The sequence below is a fragment of the Eulemur rufifrons genome, chromosome 16, assembly GCF_041146395.1.
Source record: "Eulemur rufifrons isolate Redbay chromosome 16, OSU_ERuf_1, whole genome shotgun sequence".
Classification (NCBI taxonomy): Eukaryota; Metazoa; Chordata; class Mammalia; order Primates; family Lemuridae; genus Eulemur; species Eulemur rufifrons.
In genome coordinates this window covers 18,734,937-18,757,062 of record NC_090998.1, presented here as the reverse complement: position 1 = coordinate 18,757,062, position 22,126 = coordinate 18,734,937, and positions in this window count along the sequence as shown.

Here is a 22,126-nt window from a genome sequence, read left to right as displayed (position 1 = left end):
AAGAGTGGCCCCTCCACTGAATCCAAACTTCACAGAACAAATCCCTTTATTAAAAGGATTTGTTCTGTAAAACCTGGATTTAGTCAAAAGTCCACACTCAAGGATCCAGAAGGCCACAGGATCCCCAAGGCCGAGGTTCCCCACCCCATGCCCTCCTGCCTACATTAGCTAAAACACTAGCTCGTGACACTATCCTATTGCACACTCTTCCACATCAGTTTTCCCTTTCTGCTTACTCCTTCCTATCTAAATTCAACCGTGCTACAATATGTCCTGTCTTTAAATTAGTCTCCTGTATCCCATGCACCACTCAAGCTGCTGTACCACTTTTATACTTTTTATTATAACAAAACTCCTTCAATGTATCGCTTAGATAAGCTCTCTCTATCTTCTCACCTCTTATTCTCTTATTAATCCACTTTAATCAGATTCCATCTGCACTACTCTACTGAAATTGCTTTTCTCAAGGACTCCACCTATCTCCTTTTTACCAAATAAATGCTCGATTCTCAATTCTCATCTTATTCAGCCTATTCAGAAAAAGCTAAAAATTTCCCTTCTTAAATTACATTTAAATCATTGGGCTTTGAGGACCCCAAACTCCGCTGGGTTTTCCTCTACTTCATTGGCCACTTCTGCTGGTTCCTTTTCCCCTTCTGACCTTGGAGCCTCAAGGCTCTATTGTTGGCCTTGTTCTCTAGTTACACACTTACCCCACGCATCTCATCTAACCCCAGAACTTTGAATACTGTCTATACACTAAGTTTTATCTCCACTCATATTAGTCATGTATTGTTGCTTAACAAATTACTCCCCCAAATGTAGAAGTTTAAAACCACAGACATTTATTATCTCAGTTCCTGAGGATCCAGAGTCTGGGGACAGCTTAGCTGAGTGCTTCTGACTCAAGGTCTCCCATGAGGTTGCCGTCATCTGAAGAGCTGATGGGCCAAATGATCTGCTTTCAGGCTCACCATGGCTGTGGGCAGGGCTCAATCCTCTACCCATGTGGGCTGCTCCACAGGGCTGCCACACAGCATGGCAACTGGCTTTTCTCAGGCTAAAAATTCTAAGACAGAGCTAGAGAGAGAGAGTGCTCAAGACAGAAGCCCAAGTCTCTGTATAGCACAATCACAGGTGTGACATCTCATAACTTCTACCATATTCTATTCATTAAAAGCAAGTCAGGGAGTCCAGCCCACACTCCAGGGGAGGTGATTATTCAAGAACATGAATAGCAGGAGAGGAGGATCAATGAGGACCATTCCAGAGGCTGTCTATCATACTACCTCTATCTCTCTGAAGCTCATCAAGACCCATAAATTCCTTGGACTTGAGCCTCATAGAGGGGCCCATGTGTAGTCTTTTTCTGTCCATATTCTGATGATGATGCTGTCTGAAGCACTGAAGGGTGACAAAGGTAGCAGTAGCAGCAAATACCCTTAACCCTGTGCTCATCCCCCTTCACTGCTGGCACCTAGGGTGGTTACCCCACAAATTCTGCAGGCTTGACATTCCTCTGGGGGTGTCTGCATGTATCTCCTCAGAGAGATTTCAAGACCGTTGCTCTACAAGACTTAAACAGGCCCTTCCAGTTGATGTCCCTGCCTTTGACCAATGTGGCTAGGTCATGCTCTCCCAGGTCAACCTTAAGCCATAGTGGATGAGAGACAGAGGCTCCAAATGTGAATAGAACTCTTCCTACCCTGTCAGCAGGTCCATGCCTCCCCTCCCCATTGGTGGTGGCAAATGGAAGTCACTGATGGGGTCAGTGTTGAAAGAGATCACATTCTAGGAATGCAATGATTACAACTTAAAAGACTTTGAAGAGAAGGCATAGTTGGAAGATACGGTGTTTTACATTTACATTACAAAGTAAATTTAACATGACCAGAAAAAAATGAATCCTTACTAACATTTACCTGCATTCTCTGGGTAAGGCTCACATTTGTTAAATTATCATCAACAAAGCACAGTAACAACTTCAACAGAGTCATTGGAAGCCAGTCTTCACCCGAATGACAGAGAATAATGCAGGAACATGAGTAATGATGTAATCAGCATTAAATAAATGGTATGAGAGGACTGCAGACAGAGGCAAGAAGATCTATTTTGTTTCCATGCAAGCAGGGTGCTAAGAGCCATCATCGTATTGTGAGTAACAACAGCATTGCTACCTTCTTCTCATGGTAGGTTGTTATGGACTGAATATTTATGCCCCCAACCCAACAAATTCATATATTAAAGCCCTATATTAGGGCTTTGTGATGGAAATAGGAAGTAGAACCTCTGGTAGATAATTAGATTTATATGAGATCCCAAAGGTGGAGCCCCCATGGTGGGATTTGATATCCTTATACAAAGAAAAGAGAGACCAGAGCTTGAGCTCAATCTCTCCCTCTCTCCCTTTACCTCTCTCTCTCTCTCCTCCTTTCCCCCATCTTCCTCCCCTTTTCCTCACTCTCTCTTTTCCTTCATTCCCCATCTCTCTTCCATGCAAGGATACAGCAAGAAGGGGCCATCCGCAAACCAGGAAGCAGGCCCACACCAAGAATCACATCTGCCATGTAAATCAGTTTATGTCACTCCTCTTCCAAAAAAAAAAAAAAACTAAACAAGATAAAATCTACAATTGCTTCTCATCAGACAAAAAATAAAAGGTAAAGCCTGGATCACCTGGCCTACAGCTCTTCTCCTATTTTCCTCCCCTCTTCTCATTCAGACATCCACCAAACAGCACCTCCTCAGAGAGACCTTCCCAAACTACTCCCATCTAAACTGTCGTTTTTCAAACTGTCATTCTCTAGCTCCAAATTTTCTGTATTTTCTTTATAAATATCACTAGCTGAATATATGCTGTATCCTGTATAGTGGTTTTATTTTATTCTAGTCTGTCTCCCTCATTAGAACATAGGCTTAATTAGGACTGAGACTTTATCTTTTTCACCACTGCAATAGCAGTACCTAGAAGAGTTCCTGGAACATAGTGAACTTCTCTATTTATTATATACGATAAAGTAACTGTTTTATGATGTACCATGAAAGACATATTTTTATAGGTCTGTGGAAACACAACTGAGGCATAATTAACTCCAATGGTCATGGTCAAACTCAACCTCCACATGGTTTCCAGATTAATACCCAACTTCCTCTTCTTCTTAGGACTGAATTACCAGTATACACAGATCACTCCACTGTTAAAAAAAAATTTTTAGAATCTTCACATTTATTATAGAATACATTTCAAATTCACTCACATAGTATTCAAAGTTATCCTTGGTCTGCCTCTACTTTATTCTCCTCAACTTCAAGTGTTCATCTCTAATTTTTTGGAGTTAACTTACCGAAATTTCAATCTTATTCTCATATCATTTTGCCCATCTGAAATGTCTTCTTCCATTCCCCCTTTAAGGTGATGCTCAATCTTTCTGCTGCTCTGTTGTGCATCCTCAGATACCACAGAGCTTGCCTGGCCTCCTCCGTGTCTTCTCAGCAATGGAGTGGTTACTAATTATCTGCATCATCCATTTGGTATTTCACAATTTCTTTAATGAACTATTAGTTACTTTTTATATTTCATGACATTTCTGCTCAACTAAATGTAGATTAGTTGGGAAGGACAAATGCTTATATCTTTTGTGATAGTCACAGAATTGTGGCTATGGTAAATGTCCAATAAATTATTATTGGTTGACCAAAAAGTAGACCCAAATACCATATGTAAATGGTGCTCTCTCTGACTCTGATATTATACTGTGGAATAAGCTCATCTACTGAGGCCTATTTCTGAGTCAAGTTGACTTATATCCTAATTAATTTAGGAAGTGTGAGATTAAATTTGAAATTTACATTTCTTAAAATGAAGAGGCTTAAGACTCAAAGCATTTTTTTCTGAATAAAAAATATAGATACAAAATATTTAGAGTAAATAACAGAGAAAATAAAGAAGAGCATGCCTTCTCAGATCTCTTTTCCCAAAACGCAGGAATGGAACTATAAATTTTTCTGGGAAGTTGTTCACCGGATTATGAAAACTTGCTCATTAATTCTTTTCCTTCCTGTCTTTAATTTTTAGAGTAAGTTCAAAACATCAAGATGTTGATCCTCAGCCAATAGAAAAATTCATTCCTTGAGTCTGCATGCCTGTTAAACTCCGAGGAAGGCGTGGAGGACTGCTTTGAATTTGCAGGTTGCCCCTCAGCTGGCTCTAAACAGAGTCCAGAAAGGAGCTTCCCCAGAAGGAGAGCAGATGTGACACTCGTATGTTTCCCTGATGTTCGTTCTCTTGAACTTGATTTCATTTACTCTTTTAACTCTTTTTAAAAGGAGAACAGTGTTCTTGGGTCAAAATATTATTTTGTTTTATTCTGCATGAATTTGCGTAGTAGGGCACTAACTCAAAATGCAGATCACAAAATCAAGTAAATCCATCGGTCAACCTACAATAATTATATGCAAGCTCAGAAAAATGCCTACGATTTTTAAATTAAGCCCAATCTCTATCAGGAAGAGGTAAGATCACCACTGAATAGCACTGCTTAAGAGTCCTGTGAGAGAACCCCTGGAGCTATTCTGTTTTCACTAAATAACTCTACAGAAGGCTGGCTGGGACCCTATTTTCCTATCAGTTCTACAAAAGTGAGCACAGCTCGACTTTACCCCTTCTGGGAAGGTATTTTAATGATCTTTGTATCTTTAGGATCTACCAATGTTTCCACTACATATCAGATGATCTCTTCTTTTGTTTGAAATTATTCTGTTTTTTCCCACTCTAGTCCATAAACAAATTTTTCTGAAAGTATGGTCTACTAATCACCTCCATCAGAATTACCTGCAGATTCTAAACCAGCTCTCTGAGGATGGGGTCTACAACTCCAAATTTTTAACAAGCTTCCTGGATATTTCTCAATGACATGAAATTTTGAGACCCATTCCTATGCAAACACAAGCACATACAAACACACACACACACACACACACACACACACACATCTCACATAAACACATTTCCTATTCCAACAGGAAAATAAACATTAACCAGATGTCAGAGAGTAGGATTTTTCTATAAGTCTTTTGTATCAGTTAATAAAAAGAATGATTATTCACCCAGGGGAAAAATCATTTACTAAGGAAATAATGAAAAATGGTGACACCTTTTTAATAATCTACTTTGCATTTGCCATTCATTGAGAAATCAGGGCCCAACATATTCCATACAAAAATGTAACATATTTGAGCCACATGATTCCTTCCGTCTTCAAGAGGCCTACCATTTGGAGATGATTGAAAGTACACAAAGAAAAAAAGCTATAATGTCAAATATTTTAAGATTGTAGAACTTAATAAAATACACATTTTAACCAAATATGGTCATTAAATACATTAAAGGGTACATTTTCCTCCTCTCTTTCTTTGTCATGAAAAAACTTTGCAAGTCTGGTTGTCCTTGATGTTGCTGGATTTTTGTTGTTTGTTTGTTTGTTTGTTTTAATAGCCTTTCTATATAGACTCTCTTTCCAGTGCTAGAATGGCTTGTGAGAGCTGGTTGAAAAGGCCTTTCTCAAGTAAGTAATTTCCATGTGGACAGATGTTGTGCTGGTTTTCCGCTTGCTTTGCTGTCAGTCATTAAAGTATCTGGAATTGCTAGAAGGCCAATCAGCAATTTTTTGACAAATATCAAGTAATTAAATGATCATGGTTCTGGCTAACTTTTCAAAAAAAAATTAATAAAGCCCCTGTCCAGTGGATGAATTCATGCAGCCTTCTTAATTGCCCTGAAGTATTTCTAGTAATACGAAAGCTTTTACTGAGAGACAAGCTCTTAATGATGAAATGTAGAAAGCTCTAACTAAGTGTCCTCTAAATTAAGAAGTGCAAACATCAAGTACATTAAAGCAGCATACTACCCAAAAACTTGGGGCCAGAGAGAAAACAACAGGCTGTTCAACAGATTTTTCTGAGGGGAAAAAAAGTCCTTTGTATTCAAAAACCATACTCATGACTGTCCCTTTGTGCCTTTTGAGTTGGTTTTCCAGTAATTGTGATCAGTTCTTACTAATCTATCCAGACTCTCTCACTTCTTTCCCCTCACAGTTGAGACACGGCTTTATAGGCCATTGCCAAGGTAATAGAAAAATAGTATTTGAGGCTAAAGCCATGAACGGTTGAATTCCATATCATCATCATCATCATCATCATCTTAGATTATTGGAAAATCAAGTTAGGAACAGCATGAAATATATTTTTGAGAAAAAGATGTTTTCTGGTTATTTAATAATAATTGCACTAACAACAATAGTGGATAATGTTTATTCAGTGCCAAGAAATTGTCCAAGGCCAACTAAAAGATATATATAGAAAAAATTAGCCGAGCATGGTGGCACATGCCTGTAGTCCCAGCTACTCGGGAGGCTGAGGCGGTAGGATCGCTTAAGCCCAGGAGTTTGAGGTTGCTGTGAGCTAGGCTGATGCCACGGCACTCACTCTAGCCTGGACAACAAAGCGAGACTCTTGTCTCAAAAAAAAAAAAAAAGAAAGAAATGGTCCACGACTTTAAAAAGTATTGATACTCATGTAATCCTCATTACAACCTCATGAATTAAGTGATATCATTATCTCCATTTTAAAGAAGAAAACTGAGGCACAAAGAATTTAAATATATTGTTTGGGATCATATAGCTGGTAAGTATCAGAGTCAGGATTCCAAACCCAGACGGGCTAGCTTCAAAGCCCACACTTGCAATCACTGTGTGATGGTGCTAGGAAGTAAATCACATTAGTTCACATAGGTATGGACTAGAGACTTCATTATCGGAGCTCTAAACAACTGAACTTACCAGTCATAGGTAAGTCTTACATAACATCTTAGACATATACCCAAAGGTCTTCATAAAATAAAAATGGAATCATTTTTATCTAACATAGAATGTGTCCTAGAGAAATAAATAACTATAGTTTATCAAACTAATATGAGAAATAATAAATGAGCATTACATTATTCAGAATTAGCTGTGATGCAGTGATAGGAGTCTACTGAAAGAATCTAAGTAAAAGATAATACAGATAAAAACAAGGGAAAAGATGAAGTAGAGATAAAGTGGGGGAAAGGCATGTACTAGAGTGAATAAGTAGGACCTGTTGATTGATAGGCTATTAGGAGTAAGAAGGAGTTCTGATAGTGATAGTCTCTGCGATGAGGAATGCTAAAAGGAGATATATTTAAGAGTCTAGGTCTAATGGAGAGACATGAATCACATAGTATTTTAAACAGAGAAAGTCTGAGACATGGAATTATTAACTAAAATAGGGGACAACCTACTAAAAAGAAAAGGGAACTTTGAAGACTACAGAAATGGCAGATATAGGTCAAAGCCACTACCTCTAGGGCAACAAATCTGGAAGAGGCCCCTATTTCCTACCAAAGTTGAATTCCAGACCTTGACAGAGAGGGGCAGCCATGATCCAGTTATGACACAGCACTTTGCTGAGATGTCACGCCAGCAGAACACATTGGGATTCCAATATCTGGGACGCTGGAGGAAGCCATCCACACAAGGCAACAGGATGCTGAAATCTCTGGAAAGTTACCTTTGGGGGTACTGAGGAAAGCTGCCCATGGGGAAGTGCCACGTGCTGCTGGAGCCCATCTACAGGAGCACATGAACCAGGAAGAGAAAATCCTTCCTCCTGTAGTGCCCTTCAACACTCTCTACTGACAGACAAAGCTTAACATCCTGCTGGCTGACAAAGGAGACATGTTCACAGGGTCCAACTCCATTATCACAGGGAAGGCAATAAGGAAATGATTTAGAGCTGAGAAGCAATTAATAGAGAGCAGGTACAGTACGTTCAGGAACAGGTGGATTCTATTATGGATATTTTGAGTTTGAAGTGCCTTTGGAGACCCCACCTTGGATTAATAGGTCTTGTATTTTAGAGAGCAGTCTGGGCTGGAGGTACAGACTTTTATAACTATCAACAGATAAGTGCCAGATAAAGCCTTGGACACAGATGAAATTGTCCAGAAAAAAAAAATGAGTTATTTGAAAAGAAGAAATGTCAAAGACACAAGGGAAAGAGCACATATTAAAAGTAAGCAGAGGGAAAAAGAGTCCACAAAAGAAACCAGTAAATAAAGCACAAGAGAGTAGACTTACAGTAAAAAATGTGAGGCAAAAGAGTTGAATGACCAAAAGTGTTAAGAAAAACTGAAAATCTTCACTAGATTCGACAACTAAGAGGTACATTTAGTAAAAGAACATTCACTGTACAGGTGACAATGAAAGCCAAATTGCAACAGATTGAAGAGTGAACAGTGAGGAACTAGAGACAAAACAGGCACTATTTTTTCTCTAGGGTGGAAATTAGAAGAAAATGAAGTGTCCACGGAGAGGTTGTTATGTCTGTTTGCTTTGGTGTGTGTGTGGGACAGAGAAAACAGAAAGACAGTGATGTGAAAGATGTTTGAGCATGAGAAAGAGGGCAGTGAAAATCAAGAGATGCAGGAAAGAGAGGAGATAATTGATGAAATGAATACTGGAAAAGGCTGCACCCAGATTTAAAAAATCAAGAAGTAAAGATACTTCTTTCTCAAGAAAGTTTTTCAATTAATGAATAGAAGTAAATGATAGAATTTCCATCCTAATAAACTTATCACATTACTCAACTCATATATAGCCCATTCATTGAATTTTGGAGCTTGACAGAAATGCAGAGCAATGGCTCTTGTATGGTCATCCACAAACCAGTAATGTCAGAATGGCATGAAGAAAGCTAATGTTTCTTATCTGAGGATGCCTTAGGAACTAACTTAAAAAACAGAGGGACCCTAGCAGCCTTCTTCAACCAAAGCAGACTCCCCGTTTTCATGTTTGCCATGTTCTACCTCCTTTCTCTATTCCATTCAAAGGAGAGTTCTGCTATAACTTCATTCGGAAGCCTTGCTTTAGTCCAACCCATTCATTTTACAGGTGAGAAATCTGGAGACCAGAAAGAGAGGGCAAATAACTTGTCCAAAATGCAAGGGCTACTCTAACGCTAGAATATAGGTCTTGGCTCGTTACCAATAATCACCATCAATATGGTGACACCTTACACCATGATTCAAGAAAAATCAAGAGATCACATGTATCTGCATATGTGTTTGTTTTACAGAAATGCATTCAGAAATAACTATTCGAATGACTTTCTAGATTCATATGAGAAATGTCCCCAAGGAGCTGATTGTGGTCTTCTGCCACTTCGATGTCCCAGAACTATTCAAGCCAGATGATTTTCTATTCCTCTTGCGAAGAATAAGAAGTTCACAATCTCCCTTGAGAAATAATCCTCAATATCGGCTCACTTTTGTCACAAGTAAACAAATGAAACGATATGAAAATTTTTCAAATGGTGCAGCTGCTATGGAACACAGTATGGAGCTTCCTCAAAAAATTAAAAATAGAACTACTGTATCGTTCAGCGATCCTACTTCTGGGTATTTACGCAAAAGAATTGAAATCAAGATGTCAAAGAGATATTTGCCCTCTCACGTTCACTGCAGTACTATTTACAATGGCACGACATGGAAACAACCTAAAGGTACATTGACAGATGAGGATTAAAAAGAATGTGGCATACACATGCAACAGAAATTAAGGAAGAAGTAAATCCTGCAAATGTGACTACCTGGGTGAGCCTTAAGGACATCATCCTCAGTGAAACAAGCCAGTCTCGGAAGGACAAATACTGCGTGAGTCCACTTACCTGAGAGATCCATTATAAAATAGTGAAATTCGGTATATCATGGTTACTTTAACTTTCATTTCCCTGGTTACTAGGGAACTTGAGGATCTTTTCATATGTTTATTGGCCATCCAGTTTTCCTCATTTTTTCCTCCATTGCCCATTTTCCTATTGTGCAACCTTTTTTTCCTTTTGATTTGTATTAACCTTTATATATTCTTCATACTAATTGTTTATTTTTTGTGTATGCTGCATAAATATCTGCTCCAGGTCTAGCACACACCTTTCAGTTTTGTTTATAATGTTTTGGGGGCCTACAGATATTATTACCTTTGCCTAGTCAAGGCTATTGCTTTTTCCTTCATAGTTTGTGCTCTTTGAATCGTGTTTGAGAGATCCTTCCCTACCGTGAGACTGTAAAGACATTTTCCTATATTTTCTCTAAAGTTGTAAAGTTTTATTTTTCATGGTCAGGTCTTTTTTTTTTTTTTTTTTTTTTTAGACAGAGTCTCACTCTGTTGCTTAGGCTAGAGTGAGTGCCGTGGCGTCAGCCTAGCTCACAGCAACCTCAAACTCCTGAGCTCAAGCAATCCTCCTGTCTCAGCCTCCCGAGTAGCTGGGACTACAGGCATGCACCACCATGCCTGGCAAATTTTTTCTATATATATATTTTTAGCTGTCCATATAATTTCTTTCTATTTTTAGTAGAGATGGGGTCTTGCTCTTGCTCAGGCTGGTCTCGAACTCCTGAGCTCAAACGATCCGCCCACCTCGGCCTCCCAGAGTGCTAGGATTACAGGCGTGAGCTACCGCGCCCGGCCCCACGGTCAGGTCTTTAATTATGATCTGGAATTTATTTTGATGAACGGCATGAGAAAGAATCTAAGCTTATAATGATAGGCAGTTTGGTGTCACGAACTTGAAGCCAGACTGCTCTGCTACTTATTAACTGTGTAACCTTGAGCAAATTATCTAACCTCTGTGGTTCAGTTTCCTCATGTGCAAAATGGGGATAATAATCTTATCTACCTCATAAGGGTACTGTGAGAATTTAATTAATGCATATAAAGTGCTTAGAACAGTGCCTGGTATATATTAAATGTTCAATAGATAGCTAAAATAATTAATTAATTAAATTTAATAGTGAAATTCACAGAAGCAGAGAGTAGAATGGTAGTTACCAGGAGCTAGGGGGAGGGGGAAATTGGTAGCTGCTAATCAAATATAAAAACAGATATAAAGTTTCAGTTATGCAAGATGAACAAATCCTAGAGATCTTGCTGTACAACATTGTACCTATATCCTATAGGTAACAATACTGTATTGTAGACTTAAAAATCTGTTAAGAGGGCAGGTCTCATGTTGAGTGTTCTTACCACAATAAAATAGAATAAAATACAGCATAAAAATTTTTTCATTAATAATAAAAATAAAATAAAAATGAAAACTTTCATGGCCTAACTTCAGGATTTAGGGCAAGGACTATTAGAATTATCTTAGGAGAATTTTGCGAAATATATACATGCCCAAGCTGTAAGATATCCTGATAGGTTATTAGAGCTAGGTGGGGAGAGTGGGATAAAAGAAAGAGAGAGAAAATGAGTAAAAAGAATAGGAATTATGAATTTTAAAAGTCTCTTCAGATGCCTTTCTTATGTTTTCCAACTGGTTCAACCAACGAACGTCTTATTTCGCAGTCCTCTTATTTATTCTTCTATAAAGATAAAGGGAAATTTTACATATTATCATAAATTGACTTGCCTATGTCCCTAACTAGAAGAACAATGTGAAAATGATTTAAAACATAGAAGAGCCACCAAAGTCTAATAATGAACAACTGATGTAAAATGATCTAAGGTTGTCCTGCCCAGAATCCTGACATTCTGATTTCATTAAGAAAGGGAGGCTGGGCGCGGTGGCTCACGCCTGTAATCCTAGCACTCTGGAAGGCTGAGATGGGAGGATCGTTTGAGCTCAGGAGTTCGAGACCAGCCTGAGCAAGAGTGAGACCCCGTCTCTACTAAAAAAATAGAAAGCAATTAGTTGGACAACTAAAAATATACAGAAAAAATTAGCTGGGCATGGTGGCACATGCCTGTAGTCCAGCTACCCGGGGGGCTGAGGCAGTAGGATCCCTTAAGCCCAGGAGTTTGAGGTTGCTGTGAGCTAGGCTGATGCCACGGCACTCTAGCCAGGGCAAAAGAGTGAGACTCTGTCTCCAAAAAAAAAAAAAAAAAAAACATAATAAATAAGAAAGGGAGACAAAAGTGAAAGATTAGAAAAATATATGAATATATCATAGGCAAGAAAATGTTTGTTAACTGGAACTTGCGTTGGGGGAAGTTGTTTTTGACTACATCATTTTGTTGAGATCAGTGTGTTGCTCTCTGCCACCCCAGTGACACAGAGGCAGAAAAGCAGTTGCCTAGTGAGGAGATTCCAGGGAACTGCAGAACCTTCCCACATCCCCAGAGTCAATAGCAAACCTAGGCAGGCTCCATAACCACGTGCTTCTAGCTGTAGCCACTCATAATTTAACCTACTAACTGGCCCTCAATGATGTCATAAAAGGGAAACCAATAATTTTTTTTAACACAAACATTTGTTTCTTGGTTCATTGCCCAGGCTCATGTTCCCAGAGTGCATACTTCCTTGTTTCTTTCATACCACTCCCAGCCAACCCAATAATTGTCATAGTAAGTGTGGTAGCTACAGCGGAGTAAGACCAGTATGAAGTTAACACTGGAGTGAGGCATATGAGATGTCCCTAGAGGAGGACTGGAGGAGAACAAGGATCCATGTGCAACATGGCACACTTGGGTGATGATAACATGTCATGGAAATCTCACCGTGGGAGTCAGTCTGGAATAGCAGACCTAAGAAGGATGCACACACCCCAGAAAGAGCACAGGGTTATTCATGGAGCACATAAAGACATTATTAGAAGCTGTATTTAAATTTTTTATCATTCTTTTCTCAGTTCTTTTTTCCCTGCATGTTTTACAATTAACAATATATATTAATGCAGTCGTACACATTAATACATTAGTATTAATACATAATACATGTTCATGAGCATATATTGTGGGGCTTACCACTTATGCATTTTTTTCTAGGAGGAATTAAAAATTTTAAAAAGTAGAGTTTGACACTATTAATTCAGAGATTACAACTCAACTCTCCCAGACTTCAACTTTTAATTTCCTAGGACAACATATTAAGTCAGTTTCAATAAAATGACATCCTCTGTCACATAAAATTAGTGCTTTTAGTCTATTGATACTAGCTTTGTAGGTTTCTTATTTTATTTTTTATTTTCAAAATTTGAAAATAGTTTTAGTTGCATAGGAGTTATAAGCATAGGAAACTTATATCTAATGTTATCTTTGTAAATATTTAAATATAATAATATCATAATAAATATTTTGTCAACATTGTTGGTCCATTAGGATTTCTTTCCTGCAAAAGGTGTCTAAAGTTCAAGTTTGAAAACAATTCTCTAAATCTATACACGAAGCTCACTTTTCCTGTCTAGTTTAAGGGGAAAATTTAAACTGAAATTTCAATGTAAAATTAACAAAAAGCCAGCAATTTCAAAGGAGTGACTTGGAACATGCAAGGACATGAGCTTTACAAAAATTTAAAGACACTAAGAATGAAAAGTGTTTGGAAATTTAGATAACAATGGGGTATATGAGGAACACAACGTTCTCTAGTCCAAAGTAAGCAGTAAATTTCAAAACTCAATAAATCTTGACTATAAATAAACGTCAGATATGTGTAAGGGGCTACGCTGGGAATATGTCAGGTGAAGGAATTAGATTACTATTAAATATATTGTAAGGAACTAAATTTACCATCCTGCTGGTTCCTTCACTAATGAGTTAAATAAATTTTTAATGTGCTCCTTTTACATTTCTAATACTATCTTTTAACATTTAAAAATTATATTTTGACAGTTATTGGAATTCCACCAAGACGTGCAAGAAGACATATGAGCTAGACAAATTAAATTGTGTTGCCTAAGAAATGTATTAATACATCACTGGTTAGACCCAGATAGTATTTTCTTGGCTCCCTGACTGAATCCAGTGGTAATCAAATTTACCTTCTTATACTTTCTATTTTTCTTTTCTTTTCTTTTTTTTTTTTTTTGAGACAGGTTTTGCTCTGTCACCCAGGTTCCCCAGGCTGGAGTGCAGTGGTGCATTCAGCTCACTGGAACCCCTGGGCTCAAGCTAGCCTCCTGCCTCAACCTCCTGAGCTCCTGAGTAGCAGGGACACTAGCTAGTAGCTAGATACACACCACCGCACCCAGTTAATTTTTGTTGTTGTTGTTGTTGTTGTTGTTGTAGGAAGGGAAATGTCTCACTATTTTGCCCAGACTGGTCTCAAATTCCCAGCCTCGAATGGTCCTCCAGACTCAGCCTCCCAAAGTGCTGGCTTTACAGGCATGAGCCACCACACCCCACCAACTCTCTGCTGTTCTATTTGCTTTGTTTTCCTGAGTCTCTGGCTTTGTTTCTTTTCCAGGTCCTTGTGCCAGTTTGGTTTTGATTGGTGACAGCAATGATTAGAAAGACAATTTTATTGTCTGTCCATTTTGTAATCTCTGTCATGTGAAGAACAAAATTTATTCTCTGACAAATGACCGATGGTTAAATAGTCGTTTTGATAGTATCTTATTTGTTTGTTATTGTTGGTTTGTTTTGTTTTGGGTTTTTTGTCTGTCTCACTTCCGTAGGATAAAACAGCTTCTTGAGACCTGGGCTTTCTCCTCATCAACAGGGGATTTATGTTTCTCTTTCATGTTTCTCTTGAAATTTCTATAAATTAGAGTCTTGATGGAAAGGATTGTACCAAGTGCTTCTACCTATTGATACCTCAAGTAATAGACTCATGGATATTCAAGAGGCAACAGAAACAGTAATTTGAACTGATGGAAGAAATTTGATTGCGATTATTTGTTTGGAAAAATTTTAGTAAAGTTTTTAAGTTTTATAAGATAAGCACTGTTTCTTTCTTCTTGGTCTACTGCTAGTCCTTAATTTGATATAGCACTCTTTAAATGACCAGTGGTCTTCACTCACTCCTCAGAATTCACGAACAAATACAGTCTCTTTTCTTTTAACGGTAATGTAATTTTTTGCATAGGATCAGTAAGAATCTGTCCTCCATTTTACAAAGATATAATTTGACAGAACAATTATGCACCCAAATTGATTGAATTTTCTGGAGTTTTACATATGAAAATATATTTCATTATTCTGGTGTGATAAGCCCATCATTTTTTAATAAGGGCTGTAATTTGTTTGTAGACTGAATATATACAAAGTCCTCCTAAGGAATTTGTCTGGTACCTGTTCTATTGCTAGGGGAATTTCTTCAGGCTAAAGGGAAATAATATCATATAAACACCTAGATCAGTGTTACAGCTCATTTAGAATTTGTGTCATAGGCTTTCCAGATTTTTACCAGAAATCCTTCCACAGCAAAACCAAACAAACAAAAAACCTAGATTGTCAGGAAGTAATGAAGAGCATAAGAATTAGTAAGCATTTGAGATAAACAGAAGAGACTATTTTTTCTTCTTTATTAACAATACATATGGTTGTTTAAAGCAAAAATTGTAACATTGTCTTACTGGATTTAATACACATGACAATGATAGCATTAAAAACAGCAGGTGGGAGAGGAGGGCAAGTGAACCCATGCAGTCACAGGATTCTACATCTTACATAAAGCAACACAATCTTAATTCTAAATAGACTGTAAAGGTTAAGGATGGATAAAGAAACCACTAGAAAAATCACTAAAAATAAATAATGCAAAGAAGTATAGCTGAAAAGCCACAAGATACATTTCAGACTCTTGAAAATTTCAGAATTATTCAAATAATTTAGAAAAAAATAGAGGAACAACAGTGGAATAAAAAAAAAGGTGCAAACAGAAAAATATAATACGGCAGACATAAATCCAATCATATAAGTAGTTCTATTACATATTAATTAAGTAGGCAATCAAAATATAGGGCAGAGGTTCTCAGAATGGATAAAAAAGCAAGAACAAATATATGCTATCCAAGAGAAACATATTTTATATATAAAGAAAAAGATAAGTTGAAACTAAATGGATGGAAAAAATATCCACCAAGTCATAATAAGGCAGCGAGGGTGCTCATATAAATCAGATTTCAAGGCAAATAGTGTTATTAGAGATAAAGAAAATAAAGAAAGATATAAAACCATAAATATTTATGAACCTAGTACCAGAGATTCAAGATACATGAGGCAAACATTGGCAAAATTAAAGGAAAAAATGTACAATTCTACAATCAAAGTTGGAGATGGTAACACCTCATTCTCAGCAATTGATAAAGGAGCCAGGCGCAACCTCAGTAAAAACACAGATAATCTGAAAAACACCCAGGACCACCATAGCATAGTTAATATTAGCAAAATCAGCAACTCCAGGACACACAATATTTTCAAGTGTACATGTACATATTTACCAATATAAAGCATAGAGCCATAAGATAGTCTCGATAAATTTTAAAAAATTGAAGTCCTACAGAGTATGTTTTCTGATCACAATAGAATTAAGTTAGAAATGAAAAACATGATATTATTTCAATAGCTATGAGATTTTGCAGTAAAAAAACTCTTACAACACAAAGAGTACAAATCATTAAAAAATTGATAAATTGGAATTCATCAAAATTAAAAATATTTACTCTTTGAAGGACCATTAAGAAAATGAAAAGGCAAACCACCAACTGGGAGAAAAATTTTGCAATGCACATATATGACAAATAAATTTGATCCAGAATATCTAAAGAATTCTTATAACTCAAAAATGAGAAAACAAAAACCCAAATTAACTCTGGGTGTGGTGGCTTATGTCTGTAATCCTAGCACTTTGGGAGTCCGAGGTGGGAGTATTGCTTGAGGTCAGAAGTTCAAGACCAGCCTGAGCAAGTGTGAGACCCCATTTCTACTAAAAATAGAAAAAATTAGCCAGGTGTAGTGGCTCACACCTGTAGTGCCAGCTACTCAGGAGGCTGAGACAGAAGCATCACTTGAGCCCGGGAATTTGAGGTTGCAGTGAGCTATGATGAGTCACTGCACTCTAGTCCAGGTGAAAGTGAGAGATTCTATCTCAAAAAAAAAAAAAAAGAAAGAAAGAAAACAAAAACCCAATTTAAAAAGCGACCGAAAGATGTGAACAGAGCTTTTACAAAAAATATATGAATAAAGCATATTAAAAGATGTCCAACATCTAATCATCAGAGAAATGCAAATTAAAACTACAAGATACAAAGTACACATCCACTAGAAGGGCTAAATTTTTATAAATAGAAATAATATAAATAGAAATAACCTTATCAAGTCTTGGTAGAATGTGAAGCAACTAGAACTCTAATACACTGCTGTGGATGTATAGAATAGCACTGTTACTTTGGAAAATAATTTGACATTTTTATAAAAAGTTAAACAGTTACCTGCCATACAACTTAGCCATTTTACTGCTAGGTATTTACAAAGAGAACCTAAAAAACAAAAACTTATATATGAACACTCATAATAACTTTATTTTTAATAATTGAAACCTAGAAACAACCCATATATCTATCAACAGGTGAATGGATAAATTGTAATATATCCATATCACAAAATTCTAAACTATTGATTAATACAAAGACAAGGATGAACATCAAAATTGTTACACTTAGTGAAAGAAGGCAAACAAAGAAAAAGAATATATAATTGAATTTATATAAAATTCTAGAAAACACAAATCAGTTCAAGCAGACCTGTGTTCACCGTGGGAGAGAGAAGGTATAGATTACAAAGGGGGAGAGAAAACTTTTGGGGATGCTGAAAATGTTTTATATCTAGATTTTAGTGATAATTTCATGGTTGTATACATATGTCAATGACACTGACATTGCCAATGTCAACTGATCAAATTGCACATTGTAAACATGTGCATTTTATTATACTTTATTTATACCTCAATAAAAACGTAAGAAATTTTTAAATTGATATTGCCAATGTCAACTGATCAAATCGCACCATTATAAACATATACACTTTTATTATACTTCATTTATACCTCAATAAAGATAGAAGAAATTTTTTAAACAATTCAGTATTGGGATGTCAACTATAGAAAAAATAAGATTAGCCGCTGGTTGATAATTATTGAAGTGGGGGGATAAATCCAGGGGTATTCATTTCAGAATTATCTTTCCTTCTGGATAGGCTTGAGATTTTACTAATAAAATGTTTCAAAATCTCTTTAGAGTGCCCATTAAAAATGCAAACTCAATTCCTTATGAAATCTGCAGAGAGAAGTTAATTTTCTGGCCTTTGTAGTTGCTTGGCATTGTAGTCTCTGTAGTTGCTAACCATACTATCGAGTGGATTATATCTGTTAGTCTGTACTTTTTGCTATACCTTTGTAAATGGATCAGGCCAAAATGCAATAAGACCAGGTTTTGTTGTGATCAATAATTATTTTTAGAGATTATTTATGATTATGAAGTGGACTATAAAGAAAAATATATCCACAATTTTGAAATAGGCAAAGGGATGACTACATTTTCTTTCAATGTCATGCTGAAACTTGTCTAACACACACATGCAAGGATTATTTAACTCTCCAAATTATGTACCTTTAGTTGACTTACTATTCACTATTGATTAGGGTATCTTATAACTAACGTGAGGGTAGCTGTTAACTTGTAGAAAACATAATGCAAATTATTCTTGAATAATAATAGAAATAAATTTTGTATAGTCAAGATGTTACATATAAAGCTTCAAATGACTCATGTCAGACAAAAAAAGATAACTCCAAATATTATACTCTAATTGTCCTGGAGGACATTGACTAGGCTTGTACCTAATTTAACATTCTTTTATTCAATATTCATTCTCTCAGTGACTATAAATAATTTTTCACTACTATACTCCTTTCAAACAGATTTACCACACTTCTGGCTCCCTCGTTAAAAATTTAGATAAATCTTTAACATGTGCTCACTTAAAAAAAAAAAAAAAAAAAAAGCCAAGCACAATGGCTCATGCCTGTAATCCGAGCACTCTGGGAGGCCAAGGCGGGAGGATCACTTGAGATCAGGAGTTCAAGACCAGCCTGAGCAAGAGAGAGACCCATCTCTACTAAAAATAGAAAAAATTAGCTGGGTGCAATGGCCTGTGCCTATAGTCCCAGCTACTTGGGAGGCTAAGGCAGGAGGATCACTTGAGTTCCAGGCTACAGTGAGCGATGATCATGCCACTACACTACAGCCTGGGTGACAGAGTGAGATCTTATCTCTTAAAAAAATAAAAAAAGAAAAGTCTAGAAATGCTCAAACCCTGCCTTGCATCAAGCACACTATCTGTCCTTAAGAATCTCCTGGAGACATAAATAAAGAAGCAGAGGCAAAATCAAAGACACTTCATTATTTAATATTATCGGCTCAACGTGCGCCTGAAACCCCAGTGCAGGACTCTGTGTAAATTGGGTTTAAGGCCTACAGGGTTACTTCTCCTTCTACCTAACCCCAAATCCAAATGTTATTATCAGGCAGCTACCCTAGATGTTTTAAATGAAGAGAGTAAGGCGACCACATGCCCTTTGGACCGGCTTGCCTACCAGCTGAAAGGAGGAGAGAAGAAAGGGTCACATCCCCGGGTAACCTTTCGGCAAATCTCAGCCCTTTGGTAAAGGTGGCCTAATCAGCATCCTGAAATCTGATAAATCAAATCAGCCACAAAATCTTTTCTAATATGGGAGCAAGAAGGATTAGGAAAGGAGTTGGGGGTTTGAGTTAGCTAATCCCCTGGCTAGATGCCTGTGGTCTAGAGCAGAGCAGATGTGAAAATGTCCTGGGATAGGTTACAATCTAGTTGGAGAGGCCAGACTGCGAATATTATGTAGGGTTAAATTAAACTACATTTGGCCTAAGGACGTGAGTCCTTACATAACTAACTGCAACCTGACTTAGTACAGAAACTAACAGAAAACCTAATTTAGGAGTACGCATTGGTAACAGGGCTGAGTTTCAGCCAATCACAACAGCTGAGCTTCAGTCAATCACAGGTGGCCGACTGAGCAGACCATGTTCACGGGAGGCAGACACCAAGCTGCAACCAGTCGAGCCATCTCTGCTCCACGCTTCCGTTCTCTGTGCATAAACGCTGCCTGCCCACGTTGCAGGCCGAAGTTCTCTCAGCCTGCTCTGCTTCTGGGGTCTGCTGATTGAAGAATCGTTCTTTGCTTGATTAGACTCTGCTAAATTCAATTTGTCTAATTTTATTTATTTATTTATTTATTTTTGTGATAGTACCAGGAGAGCTATCAAAACAGACGTTCTAGGTTAGAGGAAGGAGAGATTACCATGGACCAGTGTGTTCTAAAGGAATTTTGATGGGTGAAATGTAAGATTTTCTTTTTTTCTTTTTCTTTCTTTCCTTCCTTCCTTCCTTCCTTCCTTCCTTTCTATTATTTTTTGAGAAAAGAAGCACATGCAGGAAATTTTTTACAAGGCTCTAGGAAGGGGGAGAGTACAAGGTCTATCCTAAGATATCAGTTCTAGTTCTTAAGAAAGAATGAAGGTGTTAATACAGATTCATGCATATTTAAATAAAATATAAAAAGAAGATGAAGAGGAGGAAAGAGGCAGGGCAGCAGGACCAGAGGCAGGAAGCTGAGCCCTAACACACACTGACAACATCACTGCAAGGCCCCAGCAAGCCCTTGCTCTGGGCAGGCAGGACTTCTCTCTCTGGAAGCGTACCCCCAAAGCACCTCTGATGGACGGCTCTCAAGAGATTTCATTGCTTGAAGTTGAGCAAATCTGAATTACCCTCTGGACATCAACATTAGCTCCCCAGATACTCGTGTTAATCCTCTTCTATTAAAATAAATTGGACTGGAAGAAAGAAAAGAAAGAGAGATGTGGTGGAGGAAGTGTGTGTTTGTTTGGGGAGATGAAAAGAGAGGGTGTTCCAGAGGCTTGAACCACAGACTGAGCAAACATTTAAGCTTGGAAGTGTGTGCAAAGCACAGAACCTACAGTGTCCTAGCTGTGCCACTGGCTGTCTTGGACAAGCCACTTTACCACTCCGGGCTAATTTCCGTATCTGTAAAATGAGAGAATTAAATCGAGAGAAATGATCTCCTAGCTTCCTTCCAATTCTAGGGTTTTAAACTTTAAATGTTATGAATACTTGAAATTAAATTCAACAGTAAACTGAAATGATAGGAACGGAGGACTTAATTTTACATAAGTAAAGCAGTGTCATTAGTTCCACCCCTTTACAAAAATTTAAGTTATTTACTTTCTGAACAGAAACCAAGCTATATTAAAGAGGCAGTCACAATCATATTCAAAATGCTGAAACATGGGGGGAAAAAAAACCAACAACAAACAACAAAACATAGTCATTTTTTAATTAATGAGATGCTGCCTCCTGCAGTACAAGGTCAACATAGCACTTGAACTTGAAATGTTCCCTCCTGACAAAATCAAATCATTTTGTTTTATTTTAATAGTCTTGCTTTTGGAAGGGGCTTTTTATTTGTTTTTTTGTTGTTTGTCTTTTTTTAAATGAAGGTGGTAGGAAGAAAATAGGATATAAACTTTAAAAAAGAAGTTGGCGATCGTTTGAAGGAAAATGCTTTCTTGCTAATTATGCAAGTGTGTCTGAGAGTCGGTGCCTTCACACGTTCCTGGAGCCTGGCTTCTCCTCTGTGCTCTGTGCCACCTGGTTTGCAGCTGAACAAAGAACAATCCTCTCCATTTTGCATTAGTCTTGCTTGAAGAGTTCATAAGAAAACAGTGATACCAAATGTGGCAGGCTCTTGAAAAAGTGTAATTACACAGAAACAAATAGGGTATGTGTAGCCTAAATATGTCTGGAGTGATTTATTATTTTTGTTACAGTTCAATAAGTTTTTGGCTTTGATGTGAAGGTTTTCATTGAGGAAAATGTATGGTGCATTCTAACAGTAAAATAAGCATGAGAAGAGCATGAACTCTGGATTCAGACTGGCTGGGTTTGAAATCCAGCCCTGGCCCGTACTAGCTATGTATGTGACCTGGGTTAAGTTACTTAACCTCTCTGTGCCTCAGTTTCCTCAGCTATGAAATACAAATAATAGTAGCACTTATTTTCTAGGTACCAAATGAGTTAATATTTGTAAAGATCTTAGAATAATGCCTGGCACATAGTCAATGCTATGTAAGTATTTATTAGCACTATATAAATATTTATTAAATAAGCAAACCCAGGGGGCTGAAGAAAGATCTAAATCCTTACTTTCTCATATAGTTTTCATTTCATAACTAGCAACCATGTCTCTTTTTTTGCATCTTTCTATTTTTTAACAA